This window comes from Siphateles boraxobius, unplaced genomic scaffold, assembly GCF_051911475.1.
Source record: "Siphateles boraxobius isolate OS27281-9 unplaced genomic scaffold, OSU_SipBor_1 77, whole genome shotgun sequence".
Taxonomy (NCBI): Eukaryota; Metazoa; Chordata; class Actinopteri; order Cypriniformes; family Leuciscidae; genus Siphateles; species Siphateles boraxobius.
Genome location: NW_027509205.1, coordinates 1,078,791 through 1,095,843, shown reverse-complemented (window position 1 = coordinate 1,095,843; position 17,053 = coordinate 1,078,791). Strand labels below are relative to the sequence as shown.

The 17,053-nt window shown below is 39.6% G+C and overlaps 16 non-coding genes across 16 annotated transcripts; 13 read left to right on the top strand and 3 right to left on the bottom strand.

Annotated features, from left to right (window-relative positions):
* The first annotated feature begins 5,520 nt into the window (after positions 1-5,520).
* Positions 5,521-5,593, top strand: trnar-acg (transfer RNA arginine (anticodon ACG)). Its single transcript has one exon. It is a non-coding gene; the product is annotated as a tRNA-Arg (tRNA).
* A 401-nt stretch (positions 5,594-5,994) lies between these two features.
* trnae-uuc (transfer RNA glutamic acid (anticodon UUC)) lies at positions 5,995-6,066 on the top strand. The gene has a single exon. It is a non-coding gene; the product is annotated as a tRNA-Glu (tRNA).
* Positions 6,067-6,185: 119 nt separating this feature from the next.
* trnay-gua (transfer RNA tyrosine (anticodon GUA)) lies at positions 6,186-6,272 on the top strand. Its single transcript is given in 2 exon segments — positions 6,186-6,222; positions 6,237-6,272. It is a non-coding gene; the product is annotated as a tRNA-Tyr (tRNA).
* A 115-nt stretch (positions 6,273-6,387) lies between these two features.
* Positions 6,388-6,459, bottom strand: trnae-cuc (transfer RNA glutamic acid (anticodon CUC)). The gene has a single exon. It is a non-coding gene; the product is annotated as a tRNA-Glu (tRNA).
* Positions 6,460-9,757: 3,298 nt separating this feature from the next.
* On the top strand, positions 9,758-9,829 carry trnae-uuc (transfer RNA glutamic acid (anticodon UUC)). The gene has a single exon. It is a non-coding gene; the product is annotated as a tRNA-Glu (tRNA).
* Positions 9,830-9,948: 119 nt separating this feature from the next.
* trnay-gua (transfer RNA tyrosine (anticodon GUA)) lies at positions 9,949-10,035 on the top strand. Its single transcript is given in 2 exon segments — positions 9,949-9,985; positions 10,000-10,035. It is a non-coding gene; the product is annotated as a tRNA-Tyr (tRNA).
* A 115-nt stretch (positions 10,036-10,150) lies between these two features.
* On the bottom strand, positions 10,151-10,222 carry trnae-cuc (transfer RNA glutamic acid (anticodon CUC)). The gene has a single exon. It is a non-coding gene; the product is annotated as a tRNA-Glu (tRNA).
* Positions 10,223-11,404: 1,182 nt separating this feature from the next.
* trnar-acg (transfer RNA arginine (anticodon ACG)) lies at positions 11,405-11,477 on the top strand. Its single transcript has one exon. It is a non-coding gene; the product is annotated as a tRNA-Arg (tRNA).
* A 401-nt stretch (positions 11,478-11,878) lies between these two features.
* Positions 11,879-11,950, top strand: trnae-uuc (transfer RNA glutamic acid (anticodon UUC)). Its single transcript has one exon. It is a non-coding gene; the product is annotated as a tRNA-Glu (tRNA).
* A 119-nt stretch (positions 11,951-12,069) lies between these two features.
* trnay-gua (transfer RNA tyrosine (anticodon GUA)) lies at positions 12,070-12,156 on the top strand. The gene is given in 2 exon segments: positions 12,070-12,106; positions 12,121-12,156. It is a non-coding gene; the product is annotated as a tRNA-Tyr (tRNA).
* A 115-nt stretch (positions 12,157-12,271) lies between these two features.
* Positions 12,272-12,343, bottom strand: trnae-cuc (transfer RNA glutamic acid (anticodon CUC)). The gene has a single exon. It is a non-coding gene; the product is annotated as a tRNA-Glu (tRNA).
* Positions 12,344-15,164: 2,821 nt separating this feature from the next.
* trnar-acg (transfer RNA arginine (anticodon ACG)) lies at positions 15,165-15,237 on the top strand. Its single transcript has one exon. It is a non-coding gene; the product is annotated as a tRNA-Arg (tRNA).
* A 401-nt stretch (positions 15,238-15,638) lies between these two features.
* On the top strand, positions 15,639-15,710 carry trnae-uuc (transfer RNA glutamic acid (anticodon UUC)). Its single transcript has one exon. It is a non-coding gene; the product is annotated as a tRNA-Glu (tRNA).
* Positions 15,711-15,829: 119 nt separating this feature from the next.
* On the top strand, positions 15,830-15,916 carry trnay-gua (transfer RNA tyrosine (anticodon GUA)). The gene is given in 2 exon segments: positions 15,830-15,866; positions 15,881-15,916. It is a non-coding gene; the product is annotated as a tRNA-Tyr (tRNA).
* Positions 15,917-16,486: 570 nt separating this feature from the next.
* On the top strand, positions 16,487-16,559 carry trnar-acg (transfer RNA arginine (anticodon ACG)). The gene has a single exon. It is a non-coding gene; the product is annotated as a tRNA-Arg (tRNA).
* Positions 16,560-16,960: 401 nt separating this feature from the next.
* trnae-uuc (transfer RNA glutamic acid (anticodon UUC)) lies at positions 16,961-17,032 on the top strand. The gene has a single exon. It is a non-coding gene; the product is annotated as a tRNA-Glu (tRNA).
* The last annotated feature ends 21 nt before the right edge of the window (positions 17,033-17,053 follow it).

Sequence of the window (17,053 nt, the reverse complement as noted above, 5' to 3'; positions counted from 1 at the left end):
ACAGAAAGACAGACACAGTTACCATCCCTTCCTCCGCTCAAGCAGTCTCTCTCACTATAAATAAATTTCTAAGACTGTAACTTATATAAAATGTAATATTAAATTTGTTACAATAATCTTTGACCATTCACCTTTGTTATCCATACTTTTCTTAAATCAAAAGCTGTCTTCATCTTTAGCCACCACCATGTCTAACGACCTTCAAGAGTTAAAACTATGTTATAGACATATTAGTTCAAAATCAACACTATGATTTTCCTTGCCCGTAAGGCAACCGACATCAAAAAGTTTTATTACTGTCTCCACAACAACTAATGGGAATCACTTCATGGAACAGCTGGCCACTCCCGCTAATCATTTATCTTTAATTTTATTCTCTTCAGGGTGTCGTCCCCTGGCATAGTTGCAGACACTTGTCACAATGAAAAACAAGCCATACAATCAATGCGGTTTCTGGTGAGTGGTATAGAGGAACTCACATTTCTGGGTCAGACTGCCGTAAAGTTAATTTTAACCTCACAGCGCATCTCACCTCTCAATGCTCTGCTGACCCCGGTGGCCTCAAGTAATCAGCGCTCAACTGTCATACCTTTCTCACAAATAACAACTCCATCCGGAGTTTTCCAGTGTTCGTGACCCCCTGCGTTGGGCTGTCCCCTGGCCAGGAAGATCATCCCGTCATTGAGTAGCCACTCGTACACACGTACTCACTGGTGACCAGTCATTCCCAATAGAATCAGTTTTCTTCAACAGAACTCAGCTGTTTTCTGGAGCTTAGGAAAGGCACGTTCAAGAGTCACCAGAGCCATTCCGATTGCCTAATAGTGTTCACAGGGAGACAGGTTAATAACAACAGTATTTAATCACTTAAATCCATTAACTATCTTAAAAGCAGCAACCTAGCTACTCAGTGGATTTACATCACAACCGTACATTCAGTGTACATTTCCGTCGGCCCCGCCCCCGTTTCATGGTGGGGACTAAGATCAGACAAAGAAGTTACTGGTCCTAAAATAACCTAATCAAAGATGTCACTACAAATAGCTTATCACTTATGACACCGACTCAGGTAACAGCTTTTAGCTGACATTGAATGAGAGAGAGACATTGAATGAGAGAGGGACTGGTACACTGCACTCTCATGAACGTCTAACTTTATCTACCATCTTTTAACTCTATCCCAGCTTAAGGCATCTTTGCCAGATATTACATACGGTTTCAAATAAACATATTATTAATATTTGTCTTTTGCCCACACCTCAGGAAATTTAGGCATTACAAATTTCCACTCAGATTGAGTCTGTTGCACTGGCAGTTTCAGCCAGAGCACACATCAGATTCAGATAAGCAAACTGTTTCATTACAGCCAATAACAACCTTATCTTTTGAAAGCAAAACATCAGCTTCTAGTTCTTTCATGGTCAACTTTTCAAGCTGTTTGTTTAATCAGCATTTAGCAACTGTTAATCCAGTACTGCTTCTGCTTATTTGTTCTTACATAAAAATAATTATTCTAGTTCTCAATAACGTTTCACATTTCTCAATCTCAATTTTAATTGTCAAGTTCTCAACCATAGTTTAATATTTGACTTTAGTTTTCTCTTGGAGTTTATCAATCTCCAATTAGGATTCACACTATAAGTTTGACGAGGCAAGCACTCTCTGCTTGTGATACTTTTGCAGTTATTGTAAATCATATGTGAGATTAGTCTCTATATCATCTAAAACCTTTTTAAAATGTTTAATTACAACATAATCATCCTTTTAGTTACTTTGATAAATTTTGCAACTCACATCTGTTGGAGTCATTAATTTTACATCAACCTGTATTCATCAAATCACTTATAAAAATTACTATTATACAAATTACTATTATAGATATTTTCTTCAAAAGGATTCACTTTAAGACTTCAATCTTTTGACCTTTTTATCTCTTATTTCTCAGACGAAAAATGTCACTGTCGTCATTTAAACACTGATCTACTTTCAAACCAATATTATTACCAAAAATGTGTTGTCATTTTATCACATTTTAAACACTTTCTCGGTGGGCATTTACAGTTACGTATTAAATGGTCCTGATGACCACCATTAAAACACTCTCGGCTCCAACTTACTGCACACCCTTGAATCAGTGTGTGTCCCATTCAGGAATGCAAACAGAGCCACTGATTAAGCAGTTCTCTGTATTCTTTTACAGTCCACCAGTGGCTGATTTAATCATAATATTCCAATCATAATCTTCATCATTATTATTGGCAGAACATTAATTTTCATAAGCTGCAAAATATTCTAAGTTGTTTTCACAAAGTGTCTGTTTATCTTTAGTCACACTTGTCCAAGGAAATGATCTTCGACCCATAATTTAATATACTTGCTTTTTGTAATCATCGTAAGCAATACAAGGCTAAACATTTTAATTTTTCAGTTTCTTTGTTTTTTTGTAGCCAGTCAAGTTGTTGTTTAAATTTCCAAACAGAAGCAAAACTTATCAAGACAACCATTTACTTAATAATTTCTGCAAATTTCTCTGAAGTGAGGGCTTCAGAGCACAGCTGCTTACAGCGTTCGCTCTTTTGTCTCACTATTAGTTTCAGGACTGTTCAGGTTACTGATCAAGTTACTCAGTTTGTCTGCCATATCTTAATAACAGTTCAAACTCACCTGAAGTCATTGCAGAAATGGAGGCGGCGATCTTTGAACAACACAGCTTGGCTTCTCCGTGATGAAACTGCAGAGTATACTCCAAAATCACAGTTACATATACTGGTCCATGCCAATTTGGGTCACAACTTTTTTTTTCTTTTTTTTTCTCTCGGGATCGTTCCTGATGCATCCCTGGCAAACAACCCTATTTTTGTTAGTATCCCTAACTGCCTGATTCACTAAATTCGGGGATCCCCTATCTGAGATGGAAGAGATTGAGCAGGTTTACGGTGCCACTGGACCTCCCGTCCAGGGACGTACTCTGCTGGGGTGGTGCTACACCATTATTGCCAGCTGGGCCCCCACAGAGCACGCTTCGCTTGCGCTGTCTGCTGCCGTTACCCTTAACGACGCTTTCAGCGACTTCTTATCCTCTCAGCAGTAGGCCTACAACTTACTCCTTCACTCGCCTCATCGGAGTGAAGGCTACTTACTGCTTCACTCGCCTCATCGGAGTGAAGGCTCTCCCGCTCTCCTTCAAAATCTCTTCCAGTCAGACAGCCCTAACAATTAATAAAAGCTTACTACCTTGTGTGTTGATTTGCCAGAGATGTCACCACGGAATCATTGCCCGCCGCATCCTCCACCAAACTGTAAGGGGTGTACAGTTAAAGACCCAGAACCAGATATGAAGAATGAAGACCCAGAGTCAGAATTATAAAAAATTAAAGAAAATATTTACTGAAGATAGTTTGCAGTTTCATCAGCAGAAGTCAGCTTCAATACTCGCACAGGAGTTCGTAGGCCGCCCCGCTTACAGTTACAAAGATCACAGCAGTTATACGATTTCCAAGGTCTAAGCTACGTCATTGCTTACAGGATGAATGATTCTCATTGGCTATGAAATAGATAAACACAGTAATTTTCCACACATATACAGATAGACTGAAGCATATCTCCATCGATTATACAGCTGAAGTAAGGCACGTCATGACCTTCCAGGTCGCAGATTTGGGTTGCTGGGCGCCAGTGTGTCCAGAACAACAACTCAGTCAATCTCCAATAATGCCAGTGGTTCCTTAACCTGTAACCAAGAAGACTAACACACACACCGACACACAGCTTTTCCAAGGTTGAATTTGGCCAGGCTCTCACTATAAATAGGAGAGTCCTCTCAAAACATAAAGATAATGCGTTCTTTCTCTGAAGGATAGCTAAACTTTAGTCTAACTGGAAAGAAAGGCTTAAACGAAGAAATGGCCCCTTAAACTATTGGCTTCAATGACCCCTATATGTTTTAACACATTGAAGACCTTTCTCAAACACAAAACAAGTCCCTATTTCATTTCTGGAAACTGTGTTAAATAAGCAAGCACTGCATTCAGATATCAAATACAGACATTAAAGAATACATGAAAAGAACATTTCAGTAATCACAATGGTAACTTATATAAATAAAGCAAAATCTCCAGAGAAGTCATTCAACTCATTTGATATTTAGAAGGAAACATATTGATTAATACCTTAATTATAATCAATCATTACATATACATTGAAGCAGCAGTGGATTCCAATCCACCCCCTTCACAGTAAAACATGATCCACTATGTCAAACGCTTTTGTCAAATCAAAAAATAAGGCCGCACAATATTGTCTATTATCGAGAGCAGTAATTAAATCATTAGTGACTAATGTAGTAGCTGTTATCGTACTATGGCCCGCTCTAAATCCTGACTGAAATGCGTTGTAAATATCATGGCTAAGTAGATATTCTTTCATTTGATCATTTATAATAGATTCAAAAACTTTTGCTTAAACCCGTAATTTAGAAACCGGACGATAATTATTCAAATCGGAAGGATCGCCTCCTTTTAATAAAGGCATAACCATAGCCGATTTCCAAGATGGCGGAATTACATTAGTGGATAGACTCAAATTAAAAATCGATGCAATAGGTTCGGCAATAATATCTGCTGACAATTTTTTTAAAAAATTGGTTCAATTTGGTCAGACCCACCTGATTTCTTACAGTCTAAATTTCGGAGTAGTTTACGAACTTGGGACGGCAATACAGGGGCAAAAGAAAATAAATCTGATTCACTATTAGTCAACTCATCAGTTCTCTGTTCATCAAGGACCAAGGAATTGTCTGTTATCAAACCAGCTGAAATAAAATTATTATTAAACGTATTAACAATATCAGCCTTGTCTGTAATCAATCTTTGATTCAATTTTAAAACTTTTGGAAGATTAGTGGATGTATTTGATCCTATAAAAGATTTCGTTAATTTCAAAAATTTAGAAGGACAATTCATGTTATCATTAATCAGGTTTAAATAATACTGACTCTTCGAACTTTATATTAATTTTGTACACTTATTTCGTAATAATCTATATTGAGACCAGTCCTCCTCACCATTTGTTTTCTTTGCTTTAGACCAAGCCACGTTTCTTTGCTTAATAAGATTAGAGACGGATTGATTGAACCAAATATTATTTCTACCTCTCACCCGAAATCTACGTAAAGGAGCATGTTTATCACAAATTTCTAGAAAGATAGATTTGAAATAATCCCAAGCATCAACCACATCAGGTATAATTGAAACCAACTGTAAATCCCTATTATATACATCATGCAAAAAAGCCTGAACATTAAAATTTTTAAATTGACATTTAAGATTTGAATTGAGAATTGAGATCCCCAACATGTGAGGCCTCCATCTTGAAGGTTTTTGTAGCAGGCCCCTCATCTGACCCCTTCCTGATGTTGGCTCCAGGTCTGTTAATAGCATGAGAAAAAGTAGATGTCATCACAGGCCTCTGCCCAGTCGAAAACCAACAGGTCCCGTGTAAGCTCACGGACACCTGATCAGTGGGCCAGTGGTGCAATGGATAACGCGTCTGACTACGGATCAGAAGATTCTAGGTTCGACTCCTGGCTGGCTCGCTCTGCCTCTTTTACTATGCTGTCAGCCCTTAGCCGTTTTATTAACCCATAGTTTTTGTTATTATTATTATTGGATTGGTTGAGAAATATTAAAAATTGACAGTCCAACAATAGGCTGCTTTGTCAGTAGGATAACGGTTACCATACAATACTATGCATCTTTTAAAATGCATTGCATGAGTACTGTCACAAGGACATTGCTTTACGACCAGTTTGTAGTGTCTATTATACCATCGCAAGAATGGGAGGAAACTGAGCCCCTCATGAGGCAAATGAGAGCTCCCTCTGTTGAGCCTGATGAAATTGAATTCAGTAAACAATCCCTTCGGATCATTCCCATGTCCTTAAAGGGGACGGTCACACACTAAAAGTAAAAGGGTCTGCTCCAGGCAGAAGGAAGATCCCATATGGTCTAGCGGTCAGGATTCCTGGTTTTCACCCAGGCGGCCCGGGTTCGACTCCCGGTATGGGAAGATCGTGTTGTCTTTGCATCACTTAATCGAAACAACCAGCATGTATGTCTGTAGCAGTTTTAGCCAGTGGCGGAGATTCAGCAACCTGATATGTTGAGGTTCTGTCCCCAATCAGTGTGCCTTCGATAGCTCAGCTGGAAGAGCGGAGGACTGTAGGTGGCAAGTTGGCAAACCTTAGGTCGCTGGTTCAACTCCGGCTCGAAGGAGTTCTTTTTCACACATAAACTTTTCCTTGGCCCTGCTTCTCGACGAGGGCGTCAGCGCTTGAGTTCGTAGTTCGCCATTTTACAATCAAGGCCGCCGGTGGTGGGAAAAAACTCATTCCCTGACCGGGAATCGAACCCAGGCCGCGGCGGTGAGAGCGCCGAATCCTAACCACTAGACCACCAGGGAAAGTCTGCTGACGACTTGCCCTCAAGCCTGCCTGTGGCCTTTACCAGATTTTGCAGCAAGACCACTAATACTTGTATTTTACTCCAGGAGAGGAGACGTCACCGACCCTGGCAAACTGACAAACTGTCACAGACTCTGTAGGAATATCCTAACAACACCACAACTTGCCATGAAAACAAAAACAATAAGATCGCCAACATGTGAGGCCTGCATCTCGAAGGTTTTTAAAGCAGTTTTTTGCAGACGTCTGTGGCCCTGGATCCCAGTTCTTCCACTGAGAAACTGTCACAGGCTCTGTAGTGATATCCTAACAACACCACAACTTAACATTTATTTTATTTTATTTCCTTTATTTTTCCATGAAGGTCCCATTGAGATTAAAAGAAATCTCTTCCTCCAGGGAGTCCTGGCCAAGATGGCCACACTACAAATCACACAAAAACACATATAAAACATTCCAGAAAGTCAGGGCACAACATTCATCATAAATCAAGTAAAACAACAGCATGATTCAATCATTGTATGCTGCAGTAAATTTTTTAATACATTCAAAGGAGGAATTGTTTCAGGAGGGACAGTAGCTTGAAATTCATTCCACAGCCATGGAGCATAGTAGGAGAAAGATGATTTACCATGCTCTGAATGTACCCTAGGTACTACTAATTTAATCCCATTAGATGATCTAGTGCTATAGTTCTTTCTACATAAACATAGAAGACTAGTAATGTAATTTGGAAGTCTACCCATCAATGTCTTTACAATAAATTCTAACATATGGGATTTCCTTCTTTGATATAAAGAGGACCAACCCAAATAGTTGTGCAGCAAACAATGATGAGTACGTGAACAAGAATTTGTAATAAAACGCAGTGCAGCATGATAAACGCCATCCAGCCTTTTCAATAAATATGTAGACGCATGCATGTAAACAACATCACCATAGTCTAAAATAGGTAAAATAGTACTCTGTATTATTCTCTTTCTAGCTATAAAGGAAAAACATTTTTTTTCCCGAAAAAGAAAACCCAGTCTTGGTTTAAGCCTTTTCACCAAGTAATTAATGTGAACATCAAAGGCTAACTTCTCATCGAGCCATATTCCTAAATATTTATAAGTTGGTACTCTTTCTATATGTAAACCCTCAATAGTCAGAATAGGCATAACAGTAGACATAGAACGGCTACGTGTAAAAAGAATATACTTCGTTTTATTTACATTTAAAACTAATTTTAGTTTCAACAGAGTAAGCTGAAAAGTATAAAAAGAATCCTTAAGAATTTCAATAGCCTGAGACACAGAGGATGCAGTGGAGTAAATAATTGTATCGTCAGCATAAAAATGTAGCTTTGCGGATTGTATTCCCTGCCCCAATTCATTAATAAAAATAGAAAAAAGAAGTGGTGCCAATAAAGAACCTTGCGGGACACCCTTCCTGACTATTACCATGGATGAGGTGTAATTATCTACAGCAACACATTGAGTTCTATCCGATAAATAATTTTTAAACCAACTCACAGCCGAATTATCGAGGCCAACACTTTTAAGCCTCCGTAACAGTAAAACATGATCCACTAAGTCAAACGCTTTTGTCAAATAAAAAAATAAGGCCGCACAATGTTGTCTATTATCGAGAGCAGTAATTAAATCATGTAGTAGCTGTTATCGTACTATGGCCCGCTCTAAATCCTGTCTGAAATGCGTTGTACATATCATGACTAAGTAGATATTCTTTCATTTGATCATTTATAATAGATTCAAAAACTTTTGCTAAAACCGGTAATTTAGAAATCGGACGATAATTATTCAAATCGGAAGGATCGCCTCCTTTTAATAAAGGCATAACCATAGCCGATTTCCAAGATGGCGGAATTACATTAGTGGATAGACTCAAATTAAAAATCGATGCAATAGGTTCGGCAATAATATCTGCTGACAATTTTTAAAAAATTGGTTCAATTTGGTCAGACCCACCTGATTTCTTTCAGTCTAAATTTCGGAGTAGTTTACGAACTTGGAACGGCAATACAGGGGCAAAAGAAAATAAATCTGATTCACTATTAGTCAACTCATCAGTTCTCTGTTCATCAAGGACCAAGGAATTGTCTGTTATCAAACCAGCTGAAATAAAATTACTATTAAACGTATTAACAATATCAGCCTTGTCTGTAATCAATCTTTGATTCAATTTTAAAACTTTTGGAAGATTAGTGGATGTATTTGATCCTATAAAAGATTTCGTTAATTTCCAAAATTTAGAAGGACAATTCGTGTTATCATTAATCAGGTTTAAATAATACTGACTCTTCGAACTTTATATTAATTTTGTACACTTATTTCGTAATAATCTATATTGAGACCAGTCCTCCTCACCATTTGTTTTCTTTGCTTTAGACCAAGCCACGTTTCTTTGCTTAATAAGATTAGAGACGGATTGATTGAACCAAATATTATTTCTACCTCTCACCCGAAATCTACGTAAAGGAGCATGTTTATCACAAATTTCTAGAAAGATAGATTTGAAATAATCCCAAGCATCAACCACATCAGGTATAATTGAAACCAACTGTAAATCCCTATTATATACATCATGCAAAAAAGCCTGTACATTAAAATTTTTAAATTGACGTTTAAGATTTGAATTGAGAATTGAGATCCCCAACATGTGAGGCCTCCATCTTGAAGGTTTTTGTAGCAGGCCCCTCATCTGACCCCTTCCTGATGTTGGGTCCAGGTCTGTTAATAGCATGAGAAAAAGTAGATGTCATCACAGGCCTCTGCCCAGTCGAACACCAACACGTGGCGTGTAAGCTCACGGACACCTGATCAGTGGGCCAGTGGCGCAATGGATAACGCGTCTGACTACGGATCAGAAGATTCTAGGTTCGACTGCTGGCTCGCTCTGCCTCTTATACTATGCTGTCAGCCCTTAGCTGTTTTCTTATCCCATAGTTTTTGTTATTATTATTATTGGATTGGTTGAGAAATATTAAAAATTGACAGTCCAACAATAGGCTGCTTTGTCAGTAGGATAACGGTTACCATACAATTCTATGCGTCTTTTAAAATGCATTGCATGAGTACTGTCACAAGGACCTTGCTTTACGACCAGTTTGTAGTGTCTATTATACCATCGCAAGAATGGGAGGAAACTGAACCCCTCGTGAGGCAAATGAGAGCTCCCTCTGTTGAGCCTGATGAAATTGAATTCAGTAAACAATCCCTTCGGATCATTCCCATGTTCTTAAAGGGGTCGGTCACACACTAAAATTAAAAGGGTCTGCTCCAGGCAGAAGGAAGATCCCATATGGTCTAGCGGTCAGGATTCCTGGTTTTCACCCAGGCGGCCCGGGTTCGACTCCCGGTATGGGAAGATCGGGTTGTCTTTGCATCACTTAATCGAAACAACCAGCATGTATGTCTGTAGCAGTTTTAGCCAGTGGCGGAGATTCAGCAACCTGATATGTTGAGGTTCTGTCCCCAATCAGTGTGCCTTCGATAGCTCAGCTGGAAGAGCAGAGGACTGTAGGTGGCAAGTTGGCAATCCTTAGGTCGCTGGTTCAACTCCGGCTCGAAGGAGTTCTTTTTCACACATAAACTTTTCCTTGGCCCTGCTTCTCGACGAGGGTGTTAGCGCTTGAGTTCGTATTTCGCCATTTTACAATCACGGCCGCCGGTGGTGGGCAAAAACTCATTCCCTGACCGGGAATCGAACCCGGGCCGCGGCGGTGAGATCGCCGAATCCTAACCACTAGACCACCAGGGAAAGTCTGCTGACGACTTGCCCTCAAGCCTGGCTGTGGCCTTTACCCGATTTTGCAGCAAGACCACTAATACTTGTATTTTACTCCAGGAGAGGAGTAATTTTTTAGATTCAAAAACTTTTGCTAAAACCGGTAATTTAGAAATCGGACGATAATTATTCAAATCGGAAGGATCGCCTCCTTTTAATAAAGGCATAACCATAGCCGATTTCCAAGATGGCGGAATTACATTAGTGGATAGACTCAAATTAAAAATCGATGCAATAGGTTCGGCAATAATATCTGCTGACAATTTTTAAAAAAAATGGTTCAATTTGGTCAGACTCACCTGATTTCTTACAGTCTAAATTTCGGAGTAGTTTACGAACTTGGGACGGCAATACAGGGGCAAAAGAAAATAAGTCTGATTCACTATTAGTCAACTCATCAGTTCTCTGTTCATCAAGGACCAAGGAATTGTGTGTTATCAAACCAGCTGAAATAAAATTACTATTAAACGTATTAACAATATCAGCCTTGTCTGTAATCAATCTTTGATTCAATTTTAAAACTTTTGGAAGATTAGTGGATGTATTTGATCCTATAAAAGATTTCGTTAATTTCCAAAATTTAGAAGGACAATTCATGTTATCATTAATCAGGTTTAAATAATACTGACTCTTCGAACTTTATATTAATTTTGTACACTTATTTCGTAAAATCTATATTGAGACCAGTCCTCCTCACCATTTGTTTTCTTTGCTTTAGACCAAGCCACGTTTCTTTGCTTAATAAGATTAGAGACGGATTGATTGAACCAAATATTATTTCTACCTCTCACCCGAAATCTACGTAAAGGAGCATGTTTATCACAAATTTCTAGAAAGATAGATTTGAAATAATCCCAAGCATCAACCACATCAGGTATAATTGAAACCAACTGTAAATCACTATTATATAGATCATGCAAAAAAGCCTGTACATTAAAATTTTTAAATTGACGTTTAAGATTTGAATTGAGAATTGAGATCCCCAACATGTGAGGCCTCCATCTTGAAGGTTTTTGTAGCAGGCCCCTCATCTGACCCCTTCCTGATGTTGGGTCCAGGTCTGTTAATAGCATGAGAAAAAGTAGATGTCATCACAGGCCTCTGCCCAGTCGAAAACCAACAGATGGCGTGTAAGCTCACGGACACCTGATCAGTGGGCCAGTGGCGCAATGGATAACGCGTCTGACTACGGATCAGAAGATTCTAGGTTCGACTCCTGGCTGGCTCGCTCTGCCTCTTATACTATGCTGTCAGCCCTTAGCCGTTTTCTTATCCCATAGTTTTTGTTATTATTATTATTGGATTGGTTGAGAAATATTAAAAATTGACAGTCCAACAATAGGCTGCTTTGTCAGTAGGATAACGGTTACCATACAATACTATGCGTCTTTTAAAATGCATTGCATGAGTACTGTCACAAGGACCTTGCTTTACGACCAGTTTGTAGTGTCTATTATACCATCGCAAGAATGGGAGGAAACTGAACCCCTCGTGAGGCAAATGAGAGCTCCCTCTGTTGAGCCTGATGAAATTGAATTCAGTAAACAATCCCTTCGGGTCATTCCCATGTTCTTAAAGGGGACGGTCACACACTAAAATTAAAAGGGTCTGCTCCAGGCAGAAGGAAGATCCCATATGGTCTAGCGGTCAGGATTCCTGGTTTTCACCCAGGCGGCCTGGGTTCGACTCCCGGTATGGGAAGATCGGGTTGTCTTTGCATCACTTAATCGAAACAACCAGCATGTATGTCTGTAGCAGTTTTAGCCAGTGGCGGAGATTCAGCCACCTGATATGTTGAGGTTCTGTCCCCAATCAGTGTGCCTTCGATAGCTCAGCTGGAAGAGCGGAGGACTGTAGGTGGCAAGTTGGCAATCCTTAGGTCGCTGGTTCAACTCCGGCTCGAAGGAGTTCTTTTTCACACATAAACTTTTCCTTGGCCCTGCTTCTCGAAGAGGGCGTCAGCGCTTGAGTTAGTAGTTCGCCATTTTACAATCACGGCCGCCGGTGGTGGGCAAAAACTCATTCCCTGAACGGGAATCGAACCCGGGCCGCGGCGGTGAGAGCGCCGAATCCTAACCACTAGACCACCAGGGAAAGTCTGCTGACGACTTGCCCTCAAGCCTGGCTGTGGCCTTTACCCGATTTTGCAGCAAGACCACTAATACTTGTATTTTACTCCAGGAGAGGAGACGTCACCGACCCTGGCAAACTGACAAACTGTCACAGACTCTGTAGGAATATCCTAACAACACCACAACTTGCCATGAAAACAAAAACAATAAGATCGCCAACCTGCATCTCGAAGGTTTTTAAAGCAGTTTTTTGCAGACGTCTGTGGCCCTGGATCCCAGTTCTTCCACTGAGAAACTGTCACAGGCTCTGTAGTAATATCCTAACAACACCACAACTTAACATTTATTTTATTTTATTTCCTTTATTTTTCCAGGAAGGTCCCATTGAGATTAAAATAAATCCCTTCCTCCAGGGAGTCCTGGCCAAGATGGCCACACTACAAATCACACACAAACACATATAAAACATTCCAGAAAGTCAGGGCACAACATTCATCATAAATCAAGTAAAACAACAGCATGATTCAATCATTGTATGCTGCAGTAAAAATTTTTAATACATTCAAAGGAGGAATTGTTTCAGGAGGGACAGTAGCTTGAAATTCATTCCACAGCCATGGAGCATAGTAGGAGAAAGATGATTTACCATGCTCTGAATGTACCCTAGGTACTACTAATTTAATCCCATTAGATGATCTAGTGCTATAGTTCTTTCTACATAAACATAGAAGACTAGTAATGTCATTTGGAAGTCTACCCATCAATGTCTTTACAATAAATTCTAACATATGGGATTTCCTTCTTTGATATAAAGAGGACCAACCCAAATAGTTGTGCAGCAAACAATGATGAGTACGTGAACAAGAATTTGTTATAAAACGCAGTGCAGCATGATAAACGCCATCCAGCCTTTTCAATAAATATGTAGACGCATGCATGTAAACAACATCACCATAGTCTAAAATAGGTAAAATAGTACTCTGTATTATTCTCTTTCTAGCTATAAAGGAAAAACATTTTTTTTTCCCGAAAAAGAAAACCCAGTCTTGGTTTAAGCCTTTTCACCAAGTAATTAATGTGAACATCAAAGGCTAACTTCTCATCGAGCCATATTCCTAAATATTTATAAGTTGGTACTCTTTCTATATGTAAACCCTCAATAGTCAGAATAGGCATAACAAAAGACATAGAACGGCTACGTGTCAAAAGAATATACTTCGTTTTATTTACATTTAAAACTAATTTTAGTTTCAACAAAGTAAGCTGAAAAGTATAAAAAGAATCCTTAAGAATTTCAATAGCCTGAGACACAGAGGATGCAGTGGAGTAAATAATTGTATCGTCAGCATAAAAATGTAGCTTTGCGGATTGTATTCCCTGCCCCAATTCATTAATAAAAATTGAAAAAAGAAGTGGTGCCAATAAAGAACCTTGCGGGACACCCTTCCTGACTATTACCATGGATGAGGTGTAATTATCTACAGCAACACATTGAGTTCTATCCGATCAATAATTTTTAAACCAACTCACAGCCGAATTATCGAGGCCAACACTTTTAAGCCTCCGTAACAGTAAAACATGATCCACTAAGTCAAACGCTTTTGTCAAATAAAAAAATAAGGCCGCACAATGTTGTCTATTATCGAGAGCAGTAATTAAATCATGTAGTAGCTGTTATCGTACTATGGCCCGCTCTAAATCCTGACTGAAATGCGTTGTACATATCATGACTAAGTAGATATTCTTTCATTTGATCATTTATAATAGATTCAAAAACTTTTGCTAAAACCGGTAATTTAGAAATCGGACGATAATTATTCAAATCGGAAGGATCGCCTCCTATTAATAAAGGCATAACCATAGCCGATTTCCAAGATGGCGGAATTACATTAGTGGATAGACTCAAATTAAAAATCGATGCAATAGGTTCGGCAATAATATCTGCTGACAATTTTTAAAAAATTGGTTCAATTTGGTCAGACCCACCTGATTTCTTACAGTCTAAATTTCGGAGTAGTTTACGAACTTGGGACGGCAATACAGGGGCAAAAGAAAATAAATCTGATTCACTATTAGTCAACTCATCAGTTCTCTGTTCATCAAGGACCAAGGAATTGTCTGTTATCAAACCAGCTGAAATAAAATTACTATTAAACGTATTAACAATATCAGCCTTGTCTGTAATCAATCTTTGATTCAATTTTAAAACTTTTGGAAGATTAGTGGATGTATTTGATCCTATAAAAGATTTCGTTAATTTCCAAAATTTAGAAGGACAATTCATGTTATCATTAATCAGGTTTAAATAATACTGACTCTTCGAACTTTATATTAATTTTGTACACTTATTTCGTAATAATCTATATTGAGACCAGTCCTCCTCACCATTTGTTTTCTTTGCTTTAGACCAAGCCACGTTTCTTTGCTTAATAAGATTAGAGACGGATTGATTGAACCAAATATTATTTCTACCTCTCACCCGAAATCTACGTAAAGGAGCATGTTTATCACAAATTTCTAGAAAAATAGATTTGAAATAATCCCAAGCATCAACCACATCAGGTATAATTGAAACCAACTGTAAATCACTATTATATACATCATGCAAAAAAGCCTGTACATTAAAATTTTTAAATTGACGTTTAAGATTTGAATTGAGAATTGAGATCCCCAACATGTGAGGCCTCCATCTTGAAGGTTTTTGTAGCAGGCCCCTCATCTGACCCCTTCCTGATGTTGGGTCCAGGTCTGTTAATAGCATGAGAAAAAGTACATGTCATCACAGGCCTCTGCCAAGTCGAACACCAACACGTGCCGTGTAAGCTCACGGACACCTGATCAGTGGGCCAGTGGCGCAATGGATAACGCGTCTGACTACGGATCAGAAGATTCTAGGTTCGACTCCTGGCTGGCTCGCTCTGCCTCTTATACTATGCTGTCAGCCCTTAGCCGTTTTCTTATCCCATAGTTTTTGTTATTATTATTATTGGATTGGTTGAGAAATATTAAAAATTGACAGTCCAACAATAGGCTGCTTTGTCAGTAGGATAACGGTTACCATACAATACTATGCGTCTTTTAAAATGCATTGCATGAGTACTGTCACAAGGACCTTGCTTTACGACCAGTTTGTAGTGTCTATTATACCATCGCAAGAATGGGAGGAAACTGAACCCCTCGTGAGGCAAATGAGAGCTCCCTCTGTTGAGCCTGATGAAATTGAATTCAGTAAACAATCCCTTCGGGTCATTCCCATGTTCTTAAAGGGGTCGGTCACACACTAAAATTAAAAGGGTCTGCTCCAGGCAGAAGGAAGATCCCATATGGTCTAGCGGTCAGGATTCCTGGTTTTCACCCAGGCGGCCTGGGTTCGACTCCCGGTATGGGAAGATCGGGTTGTCTTTGCATCACTTAATCGAAACAACCAGCATGTATGTCTGTAGCAGTTTTAGCCAGTGGCGGAGATTCAGCCACCTGATATGTTGAGGTTCTGTCCCCAATCAGTGTGCCTTCGATAGCTCAGCTGGAAGAGCGGAGGACTGTAGGTGGCAAGTTGGCAATCCTTAGGTCGCTGGTTCAACTCCGGCTCGAAGGAGTTCTTTTTCACACATAAACTTTTCCTTGGCCCTGCTTCTCGAAGAGGGCGTCAGCGCTTGAGTTAGTAGTTCGCCATTTTACAATCACGGCCGCCGGTGGTGGGCAAAAACTCATTCCCTGAACGGGAATCGAACCCGGGCCGCGGCGGTGAGAGCGCCGAATCCTAACCACTAGACCTACCTCTCATATATTTCTACCTCTCACCCGAAATCTACGTAAAGGAGCATGTTTATCACAAATTTCTAGAAAAATAGATTTGAAATAATCCCAAGCATCAACCACATCAGGTATAATTGAAACCAACTGTAAATCACTATTATATACATCATGCAAAAAAGCCTGTACATTAAAATTTTTAAATTGACGTTTAAGATTTGAATTGAGAATTGAGATCCCCAACATGTGAGGCCTCCATCTTGAAGGTTTTTGTAGCAGGCCCCTCATCTGACCCCTTCCTGATGTTGGGTCCAGGTCTGTTAATAGCATGAGAAAAAGTACATGTCATCACAGGCCTCTGCCAAGTCGAACACCAACACGTGCCGTGTAAGCTCACGGACACCTGATCAGTGGGCCAGTGGCGCAATGGATAACGCGTCTGACTACGGATCAGAAGATTCTAGGTTCGACTCCTGGCTGGCTCGCTCTGCCTCTTATACTATGCTGTCAGCCCTTAGCCGTTTTCTTATCCCATAGTTTTTGTTATTATTATTATTGGATTGGTTGAGAAATATTAAAAATTGACAGTCCAACAATAGGCTGCTTTGTCAGTAGGATAACGGTTACCATACAATACTATGCGTCTTTTAAAATGCATTGCATGAGTACTGTCACAAGGACCTTGCTTTACGACCAGTTTGTAGTGTCTATTATACCATCGCAAGAATGGGAGGAAACTGAACCCCTCGTGAGGCAAATGAGAGCTCCCTCTGTTGAGCCTGATGAAATTGAATTCAGTAAACAATCCCTTCGGGTCATTCCCATGTTCTTAAAGGGGTCGGTCACACACTAAAATTAAAAGGGTCTGCTCCAGGCAGAAGGAAGATCCCATATGGTCTAGCGGTCAGGATTCCTGGTTTTCACCCAGGCGGCCTGGGTTCGACTCCCGGTATGGGAAGATCGGGTTGTCTTTGCATCA